The 23,321-nt window shown below is 38.4% G+C and overlaps 1 protein-coding gene across 9 annotated transcripts in view; it reads right to left on the minus strand.

Moving 5' to 3' along the window:
• Window positions 1-23,321, minus strand: part of TEAD1 (TEA domain transcription factor 1) — a 160,602-nt gene that overhangs the window by 136,365 nt on the left and 916 nt on the right. Inside the window, exon 1 of one of the 9 annotated variants that reach the window (XM_026104535.2) lies at window positions 2,020-2,039. The exons of 7 other annotated variants lie outside the window; for them this stretch is intronic. The gene's annotated coding sequence lies outside the window, so the exon portion shown is untranslated. Of the gene's footprint in view, window positions 1-2,019; window positions 2,040-23,321 lie in introns of those variants that run through there. One more of the 9 variants, XM_064512981.1, reaches the window with a different exon arrangement.

A 23,321-nucleotide genomic window follows, 5' to 3' on the forward strand; every position in this document is an offset into this window, starting at 1 on the left:
TTTGCAGAATGATGCCAGTGCTTAATTAGTGCAATGGGTTAATCACTCCACCTGGAGAACTTCTCTCTTTCATGAATAAAGGAAATCCAGCTTTCCGTTATCCAGCTACCAGCATTATGCTCTAATAAAGCACCATCTTCGGCTGAAGTCAACCACAGCCATCATATGGATACGTAATGTCTGATGTGTTACTGTAGATATCCTTTCTTTTATGGGGTTAATACTTGCCCTTGGGGATAATTGTGCAGGACTTTAGATGAGAGATTTCCATAAAAGGCAGTAAGAGTCACCCAGCTAAAACCACACATAACTCAAGCTAGTTTACCCCTTTGCATTATTTAAATGTCTCCCTTTAATGTGAATGCATCAATTTAAAGGAACAGTGCTGCCAGTGCTCTGAGCAGGCACCTCTTCTCTGGTGACCAAATGTGTCTGTTCAGAATTTAAATTTGTATGCATTTCAAAAATATATGTATTCCTAGACCTCCTGGATGTCAGAAAACAAAGTTGTAAATCAAAGTTTTCCATTGTTGTCAGTGAACTTGAATGTCAGATTTACGGCATCCCTTTAGCTGGAGTTAGCCTAGCAGTGGGTGTAAAACAGGTATGGAATTTTGCCCTCTATCTGAACCAGATGTTGATACTGAAATCCAGATATGGATATTTCCAACTGTTGACTGCTGATGATTCTGCTGACTACAGATGAGCACCTGGCCACTTTGAGAGTGGAAACAGAGATGGAGGTGGAAATGCTGGCCTACTCAGCCCGTTCCATTGCACTTCCCTCTTGCTGGAATATTGACTCTGATTCATGCTGCCCTCACAAGTGGTTCTGTTAAATCAAGGATTTACAGCGGTACAAAACTCAGGTAGGTAAACAGAGACTAAATCGCATTACTCATGTCTTTTCCAAATCATTAACAGCTTGGCCTTGCATTTTAAGTGGACGATATAATCTTTTTACGTTTATTTCTTCCCCTTCTAGAGTTTAGTTATCACAAAGAACACTAGCAAGGTTAAAGTTACAGAAACTAATGCAATTTAGTTACATTACTTTAATAGGGAGAGAGCCTTTTTTATGGCAATTTTGTTTTAATGTTAAAAAAAGAAGCAATAAAGAGTGAGGTAGAAATAGTTTCATTTGATTGTTAAGTGCATTACATGCCTCTTTCTCTAGCTACACGTGTAAACTTGTTTCCTGGTCAAGGGGAATTTCTGCTGGCAGGGAAAAAATAATTCCACCATCCGCTCAGTCCCTGAGTATCTTGTTTTTATAAGGCACAAAGGTTTTTTCAGTCAGGTTACCTAGGAGTGAAAGTTTTGTCTCATAATCCTTAATTCTATTGCCCATTACACACCATCTGGTGACACAGTCAAAGATAATCTGATTTTTCTCTTCTAAAAACATCACAGCCATATCATATGGTGTATGCAATATGATAAATTACTTATTTAAATACCGTGCTTCTGTTTAGCGCAAAAATCTATGATCACTCTGAGTTAACCTGAAAGCAGTTTTGAGCATATTATTTCAAATGTTTGAGTTCCTAGTTGAGGTTATTATTTATTTCCAGCTACACCTAAAATAGTACGATTGAACAGCTAAGCTAACATCTAACCTAACCAACCTTTGGAACCTCCTCTTGAAATTCAAAGCTTCACATCTATAGTGAAACAAACATCATGACAAAGCAATTTCATATACCAAAAACAGTGATGTCTTATTACAAGTGTCTTTATATGGAAGAGCCTGATAGAATTTAATTATAGGCTACTCATTCATTGTGATGCACAAGTTCTCAAGTATTCAAAGTAGAATCTGGGAGTCTACCAATAACGAGCTCCATGCAAGATAATGGTCCATCAATATATCTGCAGGTTTGCAGCAGATTTGCTTTTGTCACTTTATTTTCAGTCTCCAGAAGTAATCAAAATAGTTAGTGGGCTGCCAAAAATTGTAATCTTGCAAGATAAATCAAAAAAGAGAATCAATCATGCTGGGCAAAAGAAAGCTCTTACCCGATTAAGCTGGTGAAAGGAAATAGGCCATTCACGTTGCTCAGCTCCTTTGCCAAACTATTTCAGTGGCCCTTATGCTCTCCAAGGCCAAACCTTCAGACAACAACCTCATCTCTTTCTGATGCACGAGACACACCCAAAACATTTTCAAGAGGGGTGGGAAGTAGTAAATGAAGATTTCTGTGATTTGCAGTCAGGTTCTTCTGGGAAGATTACATATTTCTAAGAGACTATAACGTACATGCACATTCATATGCCTCTGATATAATCACATAATCAACATTCACATCTAGATAGCTATTTTTCCATCCATATTTTGATTACTACCTGGAATAATTAACCCTTTTCAGGGCAGTCAACATAAGAGAGATGAATATTTAACTCTCACTTGAATCTTCATCATCAGTTCAAACTACTCCCCATTTTTCTTGTAGACTAGTTTAAAGTCAGTCTAACAGGCTGTTGCATCCTTTTACACTGGCAGGTTTCATTCCCATCAGAGCCTCTGGGCAAGCCAAAGCGCATCCTACAATAATCTCATTTAGTGATATAACTGCATCACTCACCAGTTTCCAGGGACTCAGGCCTTACTTGGGGAGAGAAACTATAGTGCCCCAGTGGCAGGCAACTCCCTGCAGAGTTTCCCATTAGGCATCAGCTCCTAAACAACCTGACCGCTCTATCACCAGACCTTGCACCACCAAGGGGCAAGGGAACATTTCTTCAACCTGGCAAGTGCAGAGATGGCGAATAAGCCCCAGGTGCAAGGGCACAGGTGTCACATTATGCTCATCTCTCTCCACATGCACCTGTGGAGCATGAAAAGCACAAGGCCTCATCCCCAAAGTGTGGAGGGTTTGCTCTGTTTCCTCTGTCCCCTAAATTTGAGTTTCCCTTCCTGTTCTCTCTGACCAGGTCATCCAGCTTCCTATGCCTATCAGGTATGTTCCACTACTAGAATGGATTTGATTATAGCATTTAAATATCTGGCAAGCATTTTCTTCAATGAAGACATGTCATGAACTAGGCAATCATATTTTCAACTGTGCTGCCTGCCAGAAAAGTGCACAAACTTCCAATAGCAAAGAAATGAGGTCATTTTGGTCAACTGCCAAAATCAGCACATTTCCTCTTTTGGTTCTGCACACTGCACCTCCACACTCCACGATGTGCGACAAATTGTGAGAGGGACGTGCACTCTATCAGGAAAAAAAAAATTAAACCAGTGGATATTACTAAAAAAGGGAGGAGTGAAACAGAAGAAAAAAATCATGAAGTACCCTGAAGTCCCATGACCTCCTCCTGAAGATATATTTAATTGGAGTCTAGTAAAATCTTTCTAAGAATACACTGATACCTTATCTTGATCTTGCAGAAGTGTAAGACCCCATCCCACCTGGCCAGGAGTTCCTGTGGGACTTGAGCAAGACTCTTTAACTTCCCTTGCCTGAGACTCTTCTGTCTCTGTCTTATTCATCCACTCTTCTGCCTGACTTCTGTATTCAAAAAGGAAGTTTTCCTGAGCTGGGAATCTCTCTTTACAGTAAACCACAGCAGAGCCTGGAACAGTGGATTCTGGATGCTCATTTGGGCCTCTCAATGCTAATGCAGCACAAACAAAAATAACAGCAGTAGTAGTAGTAGTAATAATTGTAATTACCTCCCAGTCTTTATTTTCAAGTTAAGGTCTGCCAAAACTGTTAGGAAAAGTTTCTCATCGTGGCAACTACTATATTTATGTGCTTAATTTAAAAGCTGTTCATCTGAATAATTTGAATTCTTTTTATTAAGATTATTTTCTCACTTTCCAGTGAGAAGCCTTCTGAGATACTGACTCACATTCAGCCTTGTAGGGAAAAGTGCCAGGCATTTGTTTTTCCTGTCTCCAGTAGTCATTTGACTTCTGCATTAAACTAAGCAAAGCCAAAACTGAACAGGAACAGACCTAATTTAAATAATAAGTACATTCCAAATTTTACTATGATTTTAAAAAATCTTTCATGTAGGGCAGTGGAAATATGCTAGGGAAAACAAAAAACTGTACGTAATCCTCTCCCTCACCCCTTTTATGTTTGTCTCTCTCTAAAAAAATTAGGTGAACTCTTCAAATCTTCTGAGTGAGCTAGCTTCACTTCATGTTTGCTAGAAAAAAGTTACCAAGGCACCATTCCAAGCCTTCCACTTTGGGAATAAATACGATTTCCTTTGGGGGCAATTTTATGAGGGGACACAACAAGAATCTCACATACAACGGCAATTCAATTGTAGATTTAACTATTCAGCAGCTGCCACTACTTCACTACAAACAACAGTTCACTCTAAAATTCTCCTAGAAGTTTACAGAAAGGACAGTGTATTTATCTTGCTTTTGTTACGGTCATGCAGAGACGCACACACATGGCTTTAGATTCTTACCTTTTGCATCATACAGAACCATACCCAATTCTGCACAATGGTTTAGAACTTAAATTTGCCTGTTCTTTTTTTTCTAATTATACTCCCCCTGTCTATTTGACAATTACAGCCAAAGAGCCAGCTTGCCTTCCTTGGGAGGGTCAGACTGGCAGATGAGCTATAGCAAGGAGAAGAAACATGTTAAGTATGAAAACATTCTCATAAGCTCTCAGAGGAAAAGGCTGTAGCTTACAGTAAAAGAGAATATTTAATTTCTCTGCCAAACCTTACCACAGAGATGATGCATTTACAAAAATTACATTGATACCCATTAAATATCAATAGTACTACATCTGCAGGAGGCATATTCTGAAGTATCCTTCCTATATTCCCCATTTCAAATTGGTTCTGCAGGTTTCTATTGATTGAAGCTAGCAATAGGTAACTGTATCACCACTTCACTTAGCTCAGAATACTATAGGAGTTGTAGGAGTTGCCAAATGAAGAGCTTTACCACTGTCTGACCGGTCCCATGGCTGATCCTGCAGGGAAGCCCTCCAAGAGCTGCGCAGGCCAGGCTGCCATAGACCACTCACAGGCGGACTTCATTCACCAGATCCTCACTGGTGGCACTGATGGCCTGGCCTCCTGCCATTCACAAATACTGTTTGCTGAGCAGTTGGAAAGCTAATTACTTCAGGTTCATCCTTCCTCCTCTGGGCTCGTTCCCTGTCATTCTTCAGTTTTGTAAACCCGGTACAGTCAAGCCAGAGAGCTGATAAAAGTATGATCTGGGTATGGGTTTGAACCGCTTGTTCCACTGAAAAGCTTCAGCTCCCACCATTTTTGCCAAGTTTTATGGTTTTCTCTACCTTTCCAGGCAGCAATTAGAATGAGCTTTCTGATGTCCCATCCCTGGTCCAAGCACTATTGTCTGAAAAGCAACAGACAGCAAAGACCTGCATAAGGTCTCTTGCTGTCCTCAGTGCCAGCAGGCGCTGCAGGGCCCAGGGAGAGGCAAACGAGTGAATGCATGCCTGCATGGTTGTAACTCAGTCTTCAAAAATATTTCCTTAGTTATTTTGGATTATTTGTTCATTCTGTGCTTTGGAGTGAGAAAAAAGTTTCCCTCAAAATGGAAGAAGTTAATACAGTGACAGCTGCTTCCCTGATGTTAACAATGCAGCTGTAATGAAACACATCTCGACCGAGACCACTGTCCCCACCACTTACTTCTGCTGTGGAAGTGCTTAAGCGGAGCCCTTTTCTGGAGTAGCCACAGTCTAACCCACCACCCCCCTCCCATCATCACAGGGATCCAGGTGAGGCAAGTAGCACCCTCACAGGTCAGACCCTTCACTATAAATTCCTCTCAGCTCATTATCAAGGTGATCTTTGCAAAGGGCTCTCAGTTTTTGATTCATTCCCCCTTTTGCTTGCCTGAGGACATCTGCCAAACTGCGAGACAAGCAGCACGTGTGATCCTTCCTCCACTAAGAAGAGCACGGTCTGCTGCAGATACCTTTGCAGGCAGCCCTGTATTCACATTCAGTGTCTAACCCACTGGAGTGAACGTCCAGCCGAATATCTGTACTCAGTTTTACAAATGCAAAAAGATAATGCTGCTGGTAGGTTATTCTCAGAAAGAGGTCCTCAGCTCTGTAACTTGCCGTATACTTACAGATCCAGAATTGCTGGACACGATAAAAGCAGTCTGTTAGCAGTTCGTCATAAAACATGCTCAGAGATTGTATGACCTAAATAATGTATATGATTTTTTAGCCTGTTTGGAGATTGTTATTGTAATGGGAAATCTAAATCACTATTATTACACCTCCAAGTAATTTTTAAACTATTGTTTAAATTTAAAGGAAAAAAAGACAAGTTAAGTCCTCAGATGAATATCTCAAAAAGCTGTGATCATTCTGTGAGCAGCCTTAAATACTGACTTGGTATTTCTTCTATTCCTGGGGTACAACAGTTTCAGCATGTTACTTCAGAGGCGCATCAACTTTTCTGCAAAGACTGACTGAAACCTATGCATCAGTTTCACTACCTAAAAATGGTTCTTCATATACATTTTCAAATAAAACACTCAGTAACTATTACCCAATTATTGCTTCCAGCATTAAGTAACAAGGTATTATTAATTCAGTTTTACAGAAGGGAACAAATCATGAAATCTGAAATACTTATTCTGTGTTTGCATAGGCTTTCTCGTATTAATTAATTATGAGATTTAATTACACTCAATCTCACCATTCCAACCCAATTACGTAAAATTGTGTAAAGCAAATAAGTAGGGAAATCTCCATCTCAGAGACAATCATTTACACTGACAGCACTTTATACACAGGTATATCAAAAGGACTTCACAAGTATTAACTCATACAACCTATGGGTTGGACAAAATCATTCCTGCTTTTTCCCAAACTTCCCCTATGTTAGTAATCTGAGCAACAAACAATTCCCCCAACTTCCTCACATGACTCTGCCCCAGAAATGGAACATAAATCTGTCTCCTGATTTGTGCTTTACTTGCATGATTGCCTTTCTTCCCAAAAGTAGTAAAAAAAACCTCAAGCAGATTAAAATCACCAGATTAGAAGAGCTCAAATCCAATGACTTTCAACACAAGCTGGTAGGAACTGGTAGATATATATTGCAAAATATTTTTAAACTTTCTATTTATTCTAAATCTACAGCATTTTATTAACTTAAGTATGTTTAGTCCAAAAGGGAAATGGTAAACACTCTAAAACATGACTTAAAAGGTTTTGTTCCACTGAAGCATCCATGAACACTTCCACTTCCTATGTTGAAATGTTAATTCACAATTTCCCACAGCACTTAGCCTCAGGGAATCACAACAGATTTTAATGCCTTCGACAGCAACAGCATTCCATGGGGAACCATTCTGCTTTTTCCAAGCCATCATCCTTACAAAGATGAACTAAGCCAAGGCAGACTGGCCTTTTTACATTAATATCAACTGATCCTCCCACAAAACGTGCACATTTAAAATCGGGGAGAAACAAAAGCACTAACTATCTTTCACTAACTAACAAAAGCACTAACTAGAAGTCTGTCTAAAGAGAGCTATGAGTTCAAGTAAATCTATGTGATTAAAACAAGGCAGAGGGACTTGATCCGACAAATATTAACCTGAATTTTCCTTAATTTCTGTGCTCTGGTTGCCAGTGAGTGGAGGCTGCTCTAAAAGACTCTTTGTGAATATAGGTATAAATGTAAGTGGAAGAGGCTCCATTCATTTATGACTTTGACTTCTGTGCAGCCAGGATTTCCCCCCAGTCTTCACAGTTATGACATTTGGTGTTCAGTCTGGTCTACTCCAGCAGAATATTCAGTCTGTGCTCCTTGCAACTATGTCTTGTTGGCATCGCCCCACAACAAGTGCAGTACGAGAGTTTCAAGCACAGGAGTCTACCACATAGTATATTTTAAATTCTCTCCAGTTATCTAAGTCAGTGTTATTGGACTGCAGCAGAATTGAGTACAATGGGATCTGGCAGGCTTCATTCACAGGACTGTAGTTGTAAAAATGGGAAAACAAACATTAACATTATGGCTGCTTCATACAATTTTTCTGAATACTTTAAGTAAAACAGAAATACCTTGCCAAATCTGAAAAAACAAAGAGTTTGCAGGTGGCATTAAATCAGACGCCTTTCAAATACATGTTCTTCCTTATGCAGCAAGGCTCCATCCTCTTCTTTGACGGGTAATAAATGATATTTCCTTTACGCCATGAAAGGGTAACTACAGAATACAACTGGCAGAGATAAGCTAGGTATTCATAAGAGTGACAGGTGCTCAAATCCACACCTGAATTTCCATACACCTAAGGACTCCATTCCCCACCCAAGTAAACCTCTATTTTCCCCTGTTCAGCCAAGGAAGACTCCATCCTCCATGTGTGTTTAGGCACAGAGGGTAGATGGCCAGGATCTCCTTCTAGAAGCTTCCAGAAGCACATAGCTCTCTCCTCTGAATACACAGGGAACTAAAAAGCTTTCTTTAGGAAGACTGCCTTAGCAAGCACCAAAAATCTGGACATAAATTAAGTATCAAATCCTCTTAACTCAGACCCCATCCGACAAGCTTCATAACAAACAGCTTTCCTTGAACATGCAAACTGTAAATTGCAAGCATAAAATTAAGGCATGAGCTTACATCTAATATAGTATTGTTAAACCAAACATCATCACAAATCTGCTGTTAACGACAAAGTCATGTATTTTCTATGCTTTTAATACTAGCCCCTGAGCTTAATTACTATATTTAGTGTCTAGGGCAGCAGCACTTCCTACTCAGCATCCGTCACCAGTCCAGCAGTTAATTGCATACCACTGACCTTCATATAAAACACCATGGAAATTTTATTACTGCACAACTCAATTGCATTTCATACGACACTGCCCCATAACTATGCCTTTTTATAAAAAAGCATGTGCTTACAAAAGGGATATTTGAGCTAACTGAACTATTTATAATTTTTAAGAATAAAAACCATTTCACAAGGTTTGCAACATACATAAAAAAAACTTTGCAGCCTTAATACAAGACAAATGTTACTAAGATTCACATTATAGACAAATGTGGAATGGAAAATATTCCCTGAAGTCATAATGGCAGGGTTATGCAGTATGCTATTTAAAAGCTATTCGCCAACGAAGTCCTTTTCCTTTTAGCCAGAACCCTATGGTAGAAATTCAACTGAAGAAAGTCAATTAATTGAAATTGTGGTTCTACAACTGAGGAATTGGAAGTGTAAGATGAAGTAGCTGAAGGAAAAAACTAGGCACTTTCCATTTACTATTTAATACTAGAGCAGAGGGCTAGCAGTCAGGACACAGGACTCCTACCCTGGAGTTACCTCTCTCTAAGTCCGCCACTACGAGGGGGCTACATCCTGCATATATGCTGCCTTATTCTCTAATTTAATTTTAAATAAAATGTTACCACTCAGCACAATTCTTCGAGGTTTAGGAGTCTCCTTGCTCCTTTCCAAGCCAAAGAGTTTATGAAAGAAATAATTAATGCATGAGTCTTCTCATTTCAAACTGGCATGCTAATATAAGAGCTAATGTACGTCACAATAAGAAAACTCTCTTCCCACTTTACAGACAGGGATATGTGAAGATTTGAATGTTGCGTCCACGATGAATAAACCTGTGACACCCAGGACTTCAATGCCAGCTTTCACATCCCCAGATTCAGGCGACCTAGCATCTCCCAGCTGCAGACTTCCACACGAACGCATCTGCCCTGCAGGCCCAGAGAAAGGAAGACCCTGGTGCCACAGGTGGAAGGCAGCGCGGGTCTTTTGGAAAGCGCCCGTGCTCACTGAGGGATTGCACGAGCTGCTGTTATGGCATTTTCACTGTCCGTTGTCACTTCTCAGTCCTCCTTCAAGTTTCCTCTCTTCAGTGGAGCCATTAGAAGACAGCGGGCAGGGAGCATGCCCACCAGCATCATCAGGTGAATCACCCTTCCTCCAGAGTCAGAAACCAAAAGATATCAAGAGAGGACTATGAAGTAAACACGATGTTCACTACTGAGCATCCTTATAAGTCAGATGAGTAGGTATTACACTTATTTTAGAACCACATCTCCCAAACACCTTATTCAATTTTCCTCAAGCAACGAAAAAGCTTTCTACCTTAGCAGAGACCACATTTGTATAATTTCAGGCAAAGCATTTAATTTCACCAAGGCCAGTTAAAACTGGCTATATTGTGTCAATCCAGTTTCAAACTTTTTTATGCTTAAAGACTTGTAACCTGTACTGCCAATGACAGTTAGGATTATTGAACAAACAAAACTCATTGTCAACATTTTGCTTTAAAGAATTACCTGAGCATTGAATGGATGATCTCTCTGAGGCAATAAATATGTCATGATAGTACATATTTTAAAAGGTCATTAACATTTTTAAATTGATAGCAACCATTTATCACTGCCTATTTTTATAGATTCTTTCATTTCTGCAATACTACAGAGGAAATCTTAAGTAAAACTAGCTTCAGTGCAATCAGAAAGGGAGCTCATAATTTAATTCAGTTTGCGCCCTAATTACAAATGCACAGAGAGCATGAACTAGGGAGGAAAGAAATAAGCGAAGAACAGATGCTACAACAAAGCATGCACAATTTAAAATCTCCTTTACTGTAGAAGCCTGGGTTGCAAATCACTTTGGAGAGTACACACATTACTGAGATTACTGAAAAGTTGTGGGCAAGCCTATGATTTCAAGGGAAAAGCCCTGCCCTGTTTGAAACTGGATTCAAAATTCCCATTGATTTTGTCGAGGCCTTGGCTCAGATATTCTTGATGCCTGTTCACAGGAATATAATACATATAACTGCCTGGAATGGTTCACTGTAGATCTTGATGCAAAAAGAAGTTATAAAATGAATGCAAAGAAGAAAGACAAGCCTCCCCTCTCCCAGCCAGGAACGCTTTTCTTGCCATCTCTTCAACACTTTCACTTCTGCCAGAACTCCCCTCTGTCCATGTGGCCCCTCCAGCTGTCCCAAGCATCTTCTCTAGTCAGTACTGCTGAGCAGGCAGGGCATAGATTAAACAGTATTAGATGTTCTTTCTGTCATTTTGTTTTCAGTAATTTAGAAAATGTTTTTTGTTGTTGAGGATTTTTTTTTAACAGAACAAAGGAGAGGTTCAAGAAAAACAGGAGTTTCAAAGATCAGAATATGTCAGACACTGGGCAATACTTAGCATGTCTCCGGGACCATGAATATGTACACAAACACACGCACATGCATGCACACACATTTAGATTAAAGTCAAAGCTTTCAGAGGAGTCTTACAAAAAATAAAAAACATGTTTAACAGGAAGGGTCTGTTTAATGTAGGATTTAAGGCAAGGCACTTTCATTTGCATAGATCACTTAGAGCAACAGCAATTCACAAAATTCTCCTGTAAAAATCACACTACATTTTGTCTAAAGCTACACATTCCTTGCACACCACACTGCCTTTCTCATGCTGTTAATAAGATAATCTGTTACGTGAGGCTTACAAATCCATTTAAATTGATTTTAATTAATGAATCAATCACTAGCCACTGATGACTTGGTCTACAGACAGCAAGCAATTCAAAGCCCCAGGCCTCTAATCCCAAACCAAAATCTACATTAGAGCAACAGGGCACCTCTCAGATCGATAGTAACACAAAGATGTTCAGTTCATACACATTTAAAGTGTATGAACTTGCTAAAAATGTATCTCCAGATCTTATGCATTACAATTCCCATGTTCAGGACTGTTCAACTAGGAAACAATATTAAATCATTTACATTTCTTTGCAAATGAAATAAATGAAAGCAAGCATGACTGTAACCAACTTTAAACTTTTAGATACTTATTCCACTTGAAGATTTTCACTTTGTTCTTAAACAATCAGTTGTTTAATGTTAATTAATAGAAAATTGCACATCGTATGGTCACAGACACAGAAAATGTCTTTTACGCATGCTTTGATCCTCTGCAAATTCACTGCTATTCTCTGCTGCTAAAGTGCTCAATTTTTCATTTAAAAAAAAACAACAAAGAAGAAAATTTCTGTCCCAAAAGCAACATGCAGAAGTAGCACGAAGAACATCTTTGTTATTTCAGTAAGTTAATTATTGTAATTATTGTTATCACAAGAAGTTAATTACAATGCAGTGAGTTAAATACGCAATAGGTCGTGTGATGCCGAACACTGCAAACCCTAAAGCTCCAACATGTGGCTCCCTACAGCAGACGGGACACACACGAGCTAGGCTTCTTCTCCTATGTACACAAACAGCCAGTGCTCTAGCACAGCACCTGTGAACGAAGCACCAGTTAAACTAGCCAAGAGGAAAGGAAGAAAAGATATGTGCCTCCCTGGGAACCTCCTTTCTCAAGGCAAGGATTTTGCCCTGGGGAAGTTTAATATCAAAAACTAAGAATTTCAGTTATGGACCAATTATCCTGTTTACTTTTTTTTTTTTTTTATGTTATCTGCATGTTCACAGCTCAATAGCATCCCCTTAAATATTCTAAGAGAAATCCTGATCCCTCCACATTGGCAGAGCAGCTTGTGATGCAGCACATCAAGCACAGCTGCATTTTGCCAAAATAAACCCAATGGCCTATCCCAGGATGGACCCCACTAGCCATTGAGGGCAACACAGGCCACTACTGTGGGAAAAATGAGTGGTTGGCATGGGCCATTGGAAAAGCATCCAGGAAAACAGTGTTGACGCAAACCTACCAACCAGGAGAGAGAACGGTCTTTCCACTTCCCCTAGGGCAACCTCACCCTCCAACCAAAAACTGTCCCTCAAAAACTCTGGTATTGCTGTCTGAGCAAGGAGTTGACCCTCTCCAGGTCTTTCCCATCAACACAGAGTTCCATGGGCAAAGGGAGGAGGTGGGAAAAGTCTCTTTTAGGGTATGGGTCTCCACATTAAAACAGGTCTCAGCACTCAGCTGCCTTCAAGATGGTGTGGATCCCCGGCTTTTTTCCCAGCCCAGTCCCTCTCCCATACTGCCTCACAAACACAAAATTCAAGAAGGACCAAACTGCACATCAGTATGGGATCGCCATGTCAGCCATTTAGCTCTACAGCCTTATAAACGGCCATTAGTTACACTGAGGTCAATTTATCAACACTGATCTACACCAGCTAAGGAAGAATCCAGCCTGTAGCTTGCTCATAAAGTGTTTTCACATTTTATCTAATACAAAAAACATTGCTGCCTAATATACGATAACCATTTTGCCTGTTTAAATGAAGAGCTCTGTATTTGTTTTTAATCAATACTGCATATACAGTTTAATCAACACTGTCAGAAGTAGCTTTTTAATGCAGTACCTAACTAATTTATTGCTCTTAGTACTTGTGTTCCCAGTTTGTCATGAACAGACAATTTTTTGGAGGAAAGAACACAAAGAACAATTAAAGAAGGTGGGTTTGGCTTTTATGTGCTGCTAATTAATTAGAGAGTTAAATTAACCAAATAATATGTACAAGATCTCAAATGATCTTTTGTGATATTTAAGAAAAACATAAAGGGTTGAATACTTTCCAGGTGTAAACACATTAAGATCAACACTGTACCAAACCTGAATCTGGCCCCATTAGCTCAAAAAGGTAAATAGTACATCCTCTTGAACAGATGTTGTAGTGTACAGGCACTCCACATTTAAAGAGACAGATTCTGTAGCCAACAATGCTTTACTGACATAGAGACAATCAATGTGTCTTTGATTATGAGAAGGCAAACAGTTTTCACTACAAAAAAGCGACTGAAAAACAAATCATGTGTTTTTATTTTACATGTTCCAAGTTTGGGTTGGTTTTTTTTCAAGTCCTTTTGGAGCACTGAAACAGCATAAAAATAGTTTGTTGCACAAGCATAAAATAAAGTAACTTAGCAGTTAATAAACATTTTAAATTTACTCCTATGTGTTCAATTCTCTTTCCCATTACTATTCAGTAGTTTGATGATATCACTAAAACTCTCTTCCCTTTTTCTGGTAAACTGATTAGATGGATTTTGTCCAAGAACTGTGCCATAGTGTGTTCCCTCTATTTCATATTCTGAATATCACTGCTGAAAAATGTATTGCAGCACAGAATGTAGTATATGCCAATATATCCTGACATTCAAATCAAGACCACAAATTATAAACAGTTTCAGCAAATTGACTTGAGTGCCTTTGTTCCTCAGACATACATCTTCCTATTGCTTACAAAAGCAGCATATACTAACCACTAACACTGCCATAGCCAGTACTGGGAAAGGAAGTTATTGAAGCCTGGATTTCCTGCTTTTAGTTGTAGCCAAGAACTGTGAGGCTTGTAGTGGTTTCAGGAACTGACTCATATAATGATTCATGGATAAGATACTGGTTTTAATATATTTCTGATCATAAGACTCATAAACTTCAAAAACAGTCAGAGTGATGCTTAATTTTTATTTTAAAGTTAAAAAGTACATAAATCAAGTAAACAAATATTGTCAAGGGACACACTGGCTAATAATTATAAATATGTTTTACTAAGCACTCTGTTTAAAAAAAAAAAAATCCTGAAATGCATTTCAAGTGAATGTTAACAATGAATTCAAAATCCACTGTCAAAAAAAGCTACCTTTGTTACAGTCCTGACACATCTAAACTTCAAGTGGAGGACAGGTGGGATATCAAATGTACTTTTAGATATGGCCTTAGGTACACAAATATCTATGGCTATATTTTAATGGACAAATTCCAGAGTTGCTGTTGTTGTTGCACACAATTTCTTTAACTATGTATAATCTGTATAATCAAAGATCAGCTGGTAACAATACATTTGGATGTTTGAAAGAACAAAAAAGTTCCATTTCAGGGGTCACTGGGGCTTCATTGGTCAATCTGAAAGCAATGACTAACACCCTGGATCTTAAGCACTCAGAAATACATGCATTTTTGTGCTAATTCAGAATTCACAACCAGCCATTTTTATGCATTTAGTTCTTCCAGAGGAAAGCATGCCCTCCAGTGCATCAAAATGCTTTTTGCCCACAACACAAATCTCATCAGTATGCTGTAACTTGAACTGCCAAGCTCTTGCACCTAAAAAATAGCTTGAGATGGAAGCTTAATTCTGCTAGGCTCATGTACGGAAAAGTACTGCTTTACTTTTTAATTTTTGAACTGCAATCTGCAGACACTCCCATATGATGTACAGCATTGGGGGGGGGGGAGGTTAGCATTTCTATATTTCACCATGTGCACAACTAGCACAAAAAAAGAAAACAAAATGCATGCTGCTTGAAGAAAAAAAAACAGCAGTTAAAACAGTTGACAAGAAAAGGCCAAAGTGCGCTCAGTGGCTGGCAGTCATTTTATGGCTATAGTCCTACAGCAGATTTACTTAGATGACGTCAGTGGCTCCTATCCAGCTTTTCTTTGGTAGCATTTACCACTTGCCTCTTGAAGCCTCCACTATGCTACAGAGCAGTAGACCATAATCAAAATTCCCTTTGTGAAATAGAGTTTACCTCAGGGCACAGAGGCATTGCTAGCTGAATTGCAGGCTCTTCACCCTGCACTGCATGCCCAGAAATAAATAACCTACAATACTGTACTTTCCTTAATACAGAAGAACCATTAAAAGCAGCCTACTACCTAAAAAAGGGTTCTTTAATTTGTTTCCAACATCTCAGAGGCTAGAATATTAGTTAATTTTCCAAGCAACCCAGAACTATGACAATTCTATTACCCTTCAGACTTTTTTGTATTGTTTTTGGAGATCTGAGAGATCAAGTTATTTATGGGTCATTGTTTCACCTACAAAAAGCTACTACTAACACTAAAACCTAAAGTGAATTGGTGAAGGACACTGTATATTTTAAAAACATTTTTCAAATATGCCCCTTCAAATGCTTACCTATAACTGGTCAATAAGCATATAGTAAACATGCCAAGAAGCAAGGAAATAAATTACTACAACTAAACAATAGTATATTTAATGAGCAAAACACACATCATTCGGAGCTACAGATTTACTGTCACGAAACAGTAATCGGAACCAGTGAAATGCTGAGAAAGCCCAGTCAAGTAGGTACCATACCAGCAAAAACTTCAGAGGCTCTAAAGTTTAACCACAAAAATCAAATATATGAAAGACATCTTATTGTACTAAATAAATACAGATTTGCTATGTTTTAATGACCCCATCAGTCCAAGATGTCCACACACACATTATGGGTGATAACTAGATAGGTCGGTGGACTGAAATTTGCCTCTCACCTTTAAGCACATAGAAATAACTTACAGAGAATCAAAAGTCTAAATACCTACCCTTCCCCACCTTTTCACTTACTTTCCTCCCCAACACATATGATAGAGTGAGAGATCACTAGTCTAATCTGCACTAAGCCAGAGAACAGAAAATACTTTCACCCAACTGTATCTAAGTACAAGACAAGCCACGGACCAGTGCTTTATACCTTAATTTAAAACAAACCAGTGATCCCCAAACCAGCTTTAAGTAGATAACGCCAGCACATCACGTCCCACTAGAGACACGAAAACCACTGTGAGCAGCCTTTGATGCCATGCTACGACAGGGGCGTACTTCCACTTTTGGCAGGCACTGGTACCTGCGTGGGCACGTGAGCAGGGTGGGAACCTGATGCCTCACTCCCCGCCAGCCCCTCTGCCCTGCCAACACTGCGCCCCTGCCTATGTTTCTCAGTCCACTTCGTCTGCGGCAGGAGGGACTGCAGCAGAGCGCTACAGAACGGACACTGTTCTGAACTGCCACATTGCTACATTCAAAAGGGACGGAGAAAAAAAATTCTTCTCCTTGACCTCCTTTCATTACTAGAAAAATGGTGTCAGTGCACAGATTTAGAAGTCGACTGCAAACTTCTTTGAGAGAGAATCTGGCCCTCTGCTTGGTCATTAGGCACCAGGGACCCCAAAGGCATTGTATAAGAACAAGCAATGTATTCTTTCAAATAATCACCACCAGCAAGAAGTGGGCACAGTGCAGCAAATATGTGCGACAAGACCTGACAGCAGGGACGCGTCAGTGAGGGGAACAGAGGGGCGCAAAGGAAGCCGCAAGGTGGGCAGCGAACAGAGGGAAACAACCACCCCTCTGCGACCGGGAGGGAGGCGTGCCTAGTCAAGGGCTGCCCAGGAGCAAGTATGCGCACAGGCAAGGACAGCCAGGGTCCGGAAAGCAGGAGAGGGAGATGCGGTGCCCTGCGAGCCAGCCACGAGACAGTGCCAGAAGGGCAGAAGGCAGAGAGGAATGTGCAGGGGGGTCAGGGAGCAACGCCGAGATCCAACCCTAAGGACATCAGTGCAGCTCTGAATGCAAGACTTTATTCATGTTTGAGATTTTTCCTACCACACAACAGATTATGGCCACAGGAAGAGGAAGGAGGAAAAAAAAAAAGAAAAGAAAAAAGAAAGATGACAGAACTTCCACTGAGTCTTCTCAGAGGCTTTCAGTTGATCTTGAATTACAAAGTCTTCAAAGATCAGCTGACAGAGATAAAGGGATGCATAACTTTTTAGAGGTTGCTTTGTTGAAATAGTAAAGGTAAAACAGGGGATGTGAAAAACGAAATTGTTTTCAGAGCTTTGCCTCTTATTTTAAGACACAAAAGAGTTCTAGGAAAAAAGTATGCATATGTGCAGTAGTCATGAGTTAAATATGAAAAAAACCCTCCTTTCTACCATTAATAAATGTTAATCTCCAAACTATAAATATTTTTAATTGAGATACACAGAACAGAAGCTTTTAGCCTCTAAACCTCTATGAATTTACCTTTTCTTCCAAAGTCTGTTCTGACATTTTCCCCTCTTAAAACCAAAATGTCATTCCCGAATTATAATCTCTTCACAGAAAGACAACCCTGTAAGAAACAGACCAGCTAATTCCAAAAATAAGCACCATTGTTCCAGGGCACCATGAGGTAGATGAATGAAGAGAGATTCCACCAAGGGAATAACTGTGATGTCTATAATGTTAAGAAATAATTTGGCACCAAAAATACTCAAGGCCATACTGGTTGGTGATTCAAACATGAAGCATATCAAAATGCTACTGATAAGCTAAATTAACAGATAGCTTATCTGAAGCATATACTAGCCATATGGTGCCACAACTTCTGCTGCCTGTTGCTGGCAAAACAATAGGCTACTGCAGTCTCAGACTGGAAGCACTATTTGACAAACTGTCAACAGCATTTTTATTTTTTTGCAGAGCTCTAGGGCAATAGCACACTCATCTATTTGCATTTTTTTTAAACAGGTGAACAAAGAGTAAACCAGATGTCAACTTTAGAAATCGAGCTGTCTGGTTTGGGAGATTTAACAGAGACAGGCATACTGCTACAGCTCAAATCTAGACAATGAGCTTTTCTGAAAACACTCTGGCCTAGGGGAGTGGCTATTTAAAACACTTGGCTTCTTTTATTTCAGCACTATGGAAGTGAATTCTGCTCTTAAGTGCCAGCTCAAATGAAGTCATTTTGTTTCACTGGGGCTTTTTTTGCATTTTAGCAATGTAGCATGTACTGCAGTAAAGGAAAAGACAAGTATGAAAAAAAATCGTATCTCTGATCCTTTTTCAGATAGACCTTGGGTGGGGGGAGAGAGGGAAACTAATGATTTGATCACATACAAAAACAAACAAAAATCTGTCAAAGGATATTTCAAGTGTAAGTTAAGTTGAAGTTATTTTCCCCCTCCTTTAAAAAACTTTTGAAAGCTTTCAAAAGAATTGGTATTTACAACCCCTCAAACTCCATGAAGGCAAGGTGTGAATACTGATAGATAAGGAAGATTTACAATGGGTCTTTAATGTGCGACAGAGACACAATTGGTTAATACCAAAAGAATCATGAAAGTGTTTTTTCTTACTTTATTAAAAAAAAACAAATCTTTGTTACTTCTGTACTGTTCAAGGAAAAGTCTTTTAATGGCAAGACGGTAATCCACTCACTTGATTTATCATTTCAAAAATTGACAAAATAAAAACAACTGTCCATAGATATATAGTAGATGTGTCTACAGTATCCAATTACGAAAATGTGTTTTTAGTTGTGTTTTGTAGGAGTGTGAAAGACATAATGAGAAAAATAGATAACTTTCTGTTCTAATAATCTGTTCTGCTTTGATAGGCAGTTATGGGAACATATTTATTTTCTGACTTTTACCCAGTTAAATATGTAGCATTTTTAGATTATCTTTTCAAATTGTTCTTGAACATTCTCATTTAAAAAAAAAAAATCCTTTCATGTTAAGTTGAGATTGCACTTGAACTCTTTCCAAAAGCCAGGGCTGTACTGAATTATGATAATTAGAAAGCTGTGCGCATAAAAGGCAGCACAGTTGATGCATTTAAAAAAGTTCATGCCAGAGAATATAAGTTCAATATGTTCTCACATAATTAACATTTCCCATCATTAGCAGCAGTTTTCAGTTTATGTATCTGTAAAAACAACAGCACTCGTCATTGTTTTAGATTCCCAGTCAATAGCATTTTAATAGTTTTACACATAATCCTAAACTTTGCTCCCCTTCCCCCCCCCAGCACAGTGAGATTCCAAATCCTACCTTCTGACCCGCTAGCAAATAAACTTGCATTTTGCAGTCAATATGCTTCTGCTACCACACAGACTATCTCAGATTCAAATGTTTAATGAAGAGCTAATAAGAGCTAGAAATCTAAGAAGGCCATGTGGAAATGTACAACAGGATGTGGAAGTAGTAATCGCGTTGTTCCAGTAAACAATGACTAGAAGACAAAGAACAAAAAGTTGTAGGTGATACCTTTTACTGGACTGGCGCCAAAATAAAATGGGCTGCCTCTGAGGAACCTGGACACAAGCTGGAAAGACTGGGAAAGGGCTCTGTAGCCCTGCACCAACTGAGCAAACTTCTGTAAACACTTTACACACAGAACGGGTTTTCACAACGTTCTTGACGCACGGACAAAAATTCATCTAACAAATAAGTGTGTGTAGCACATGATGAGTTGCTCTGCAAAACATTCATAGACTTCCTGTGCAAGATACCTCAAATCAGTTGTTAGGAACCAGATTTTAACACAGGCTTGTTAGCAACCTCTCCCTTCTCCCCACTCCCTCTATTTTACAATTAATATAATTCTGGGGGAACTTTAATAACCTGATACAGTATCAAAGTTGCTGAATCTGCATCAGAGAGTGAAATCTTGGGTGGACTAATAACAAGGCAAAACTCAGGGCGATTTCAATGGGATCAGGATTTCACACAAAAACCAAGAGAGTTCGGGAGTACTGGATCAGAAGAGTTCTAGTTGAATTTTAATATGACAAATCTGAGGAACAGATTTGAAGCTGGTGCCTCAAAATGATTGAAGTCTGCAACTTTTCACTCTCTTACGTTTTGGAAATGAGCAATCATTAAAACCAAACACAAAATTATTCCAGGAAATATTATTCCATCCTTGTTCCATTTGCAAAAGTCAAAAGGAGTTTTGTGCAAGAACAGAGGGTGAGATATGGCCATAAAGTAGGAATTTATTACAGAGAATTTTCTTCTAAAAACATGTCTTCAGTGTGGCTTAGAGTCAGTTGGATTCACAATAAATAATGCCATTAATCTGTTCATATATCACAGGATATAATTTAAGTTATACAGTACTTGTATACATTGCCATGAAATCTCTAACATCAGTTTCTATTAAGGAGATAATTTACCTCTTCTAGGTTGTAAAATTTGGTTGAGACTCACATTTTTTAATAGTAAATGACCGTAGTTTAGAAATACAAAACATTCCTACTTGAGGCAGGCATTAATGGCATGGTGCTGTAGAGTGACAAAATAGTAATTAAATCTCAAATCCCAGAACTAAGTAACTATTATTTCTCTCATGCTGAATACAGGTCCTCTGAAGAACTAGGCATTTTAAAATAATGTTTAAAGGGCCAATTTATATCCTCATTACAGCAATGTAACTACAGAATAGGTCAGTATGAAGTTGATGCAATTGACCTGAATTTACACCAAGAGAAAAAAAAAAAAAAAGGAAAAAGAAAAGAAAGAAAAAGAAAAACACACCCACATGTCATTCCTCACCTTGACTCTGCACATGCTGTGGATAAGTGCACAAATGGAATGAGCAGCCAACTTTTAACAGAAATTTGCCTACAAGTTTTAAACACAGATTATGAGCAAAGCAGAACATAAGCGCCTCACGAAAATTTGAAAAAGCATAAGTGTGTCAAATTTGATATTCTTTTATTAAGAAAAGATGCATGCAGAACAGCGCCTATTTCCTTCTTTCAGGCATCAAATCATACTAAACATGTATATAAAGCATATGCTGTAAATATCTTAGTATTTGATCCAGCAAATATTTATTCACATGAGTCATCCCCGTCACTTTAACCTGAGTAAGGATTTGCTCTAACAAACCTTTTTCCCCCCCCCTAAATAAATGGAATCATTTCAGAAAGACGGTGCCAGTTTTTACCATCTCTGGAAAGATATAGCATTAATACTAATGCCAAGAAGAAATAACATATTAAAAAGTGGTATATGTGTGTGTGTGTGTTTGTGTGTGTGTATATATATATATATATATATATTTATAGTCAGAAGTCATGCATTCAGAATGTAACATTTGAAGGTAATCTTTTCACACACACACACACACACACACACACACACACACACACACATTCAAAACTGTATGCAAGATCATGTTTTGGAAACAACCTTAGGCACCTTCCAATAAAATCAGATTATTTCTGCTGAAATTGTTCCAACCGTGTAACCATCCTACTCCATAGATTGGAAGCTGACAGTTATATCACAATACACAGCTATTTTTACCTTTCACTTTTTATTAAGTAAAAGATGCTTTACTTACACCTGAATTTCTCTGTAGCTTCAGAAGTCTATATTATACTTTTCCTTATACTATATTTTGAAAGATTGCTTACAATTTTATCCATAGAGGCAGTTTAAAAAGAAAGAAGAGTTCTTTCTTCCTCTGCATATGACTTTACTGAGCTTAACTTTTTCAGTCATGAACAAAGCCTTAAAACCACTTTAGCAAAATTCAAAACCACTACACTCTCCAGGAACAACAATAACAACAACAAAAAAATGCTAGTTACAAATTATACCAAACGTATTACATGCATGCTCACACATACACACACATTACAACACACTATCATTTCTCGGCTGGAAATTCACGGCGGGTCTAGTTCACAATTAAGTTTATGTTGTTCTTTTTTAGCTGTTTAATTAAAACTGCTTTAAGCAGTGGCTGTCTTTGCTAAGGTTCATGTCAAATGAAGATTTTTCTCTGCCTCACTGCTCGCGTACTTCCCACTCAGCACTGTGACTGAGAAACTACACAATATATAAAACAGTAATTTCAATCTTGAGAGCTGTTGTTACACTCTTCTGGGTGTAAAAACTAGTAATATTTACTTCACCAAAACAGCATATTTAAAATTGATGCTCAAAATACACCTAATACGCATTTAGCAATGAAGTACTATTCAAAGGTATTTCTAGATTACTAAAACAAAAAATTGAGATAAATCATTTGCACCCAAAATTTCTGCTTGATCAGCTGATATAAACCTGCATCAAACAAAATGCAAAATTATCCCTGCTGGTATAGAAAATACATTATGACCCAATTCAAAATCAGTGCAGTTTTTAAAGGCACATTTTACCACAGAGGTGAAAAATAAATGCATCTCAAAAAAGTTTACCTTTAAATCAAAATTATTTGAAAAAGTTGACTTTAAATAGATGCAAGTTAAAAATGTGACCCACGCATAAAATCTTCAGTTCAGGCTCTGAGAACACTCACAGTATTAATTCCTGTATTTCTATCCCAAATAAAACATGTATACATATATATACACAAACTTACAAACATGCAAGCTTTCCCTCCTACTCCCCCAAATAAGTAATTTAATATCCGCTTCTGTGTTGTTTTTGATAGCACCATCTTACCACTAGTACAATCCAATATCCCTGTAATGGTATTCCCCAACTATTTATAGAGACAGAATACATCATATATTACAGACACACTTTCCCAACCTAGGGATATATGAAGCATCCTACATAATTTTAAACTAAGTCTTAATGTAATTATAATCATTTTGTAATCATTTTTGTTTTCATATTCAATTGCAGGTAGTACTTTGTTATTTATATGAATTTTCCCATAAGGGGCATTCCCACAGAGATTTCCATACTAGATGCACTGCATAATAACTGAACATTCAGCTACCGAATACAATATTTTATCTGTAGAGCTCCAAACTTTGCCATTATCTAGTTAGATATCTCTATAAAACTGTTAACT

The sequence above is a fragment of the Dromaius novaehollandiae genome, chromosome 5 (genome assembly GCF_036370855.1).
Source record: "Dromaius novaehollandiae isolate bDroNov1 chromosome 5, bDroNov1.hap1, whole genome shotgun sequence".
NCBI lineage: Eukaryota > Metazoa > Chordata > Aves > Casuariiformes > Dromaiidae > Dromaius > Dromaius novaehollandiae.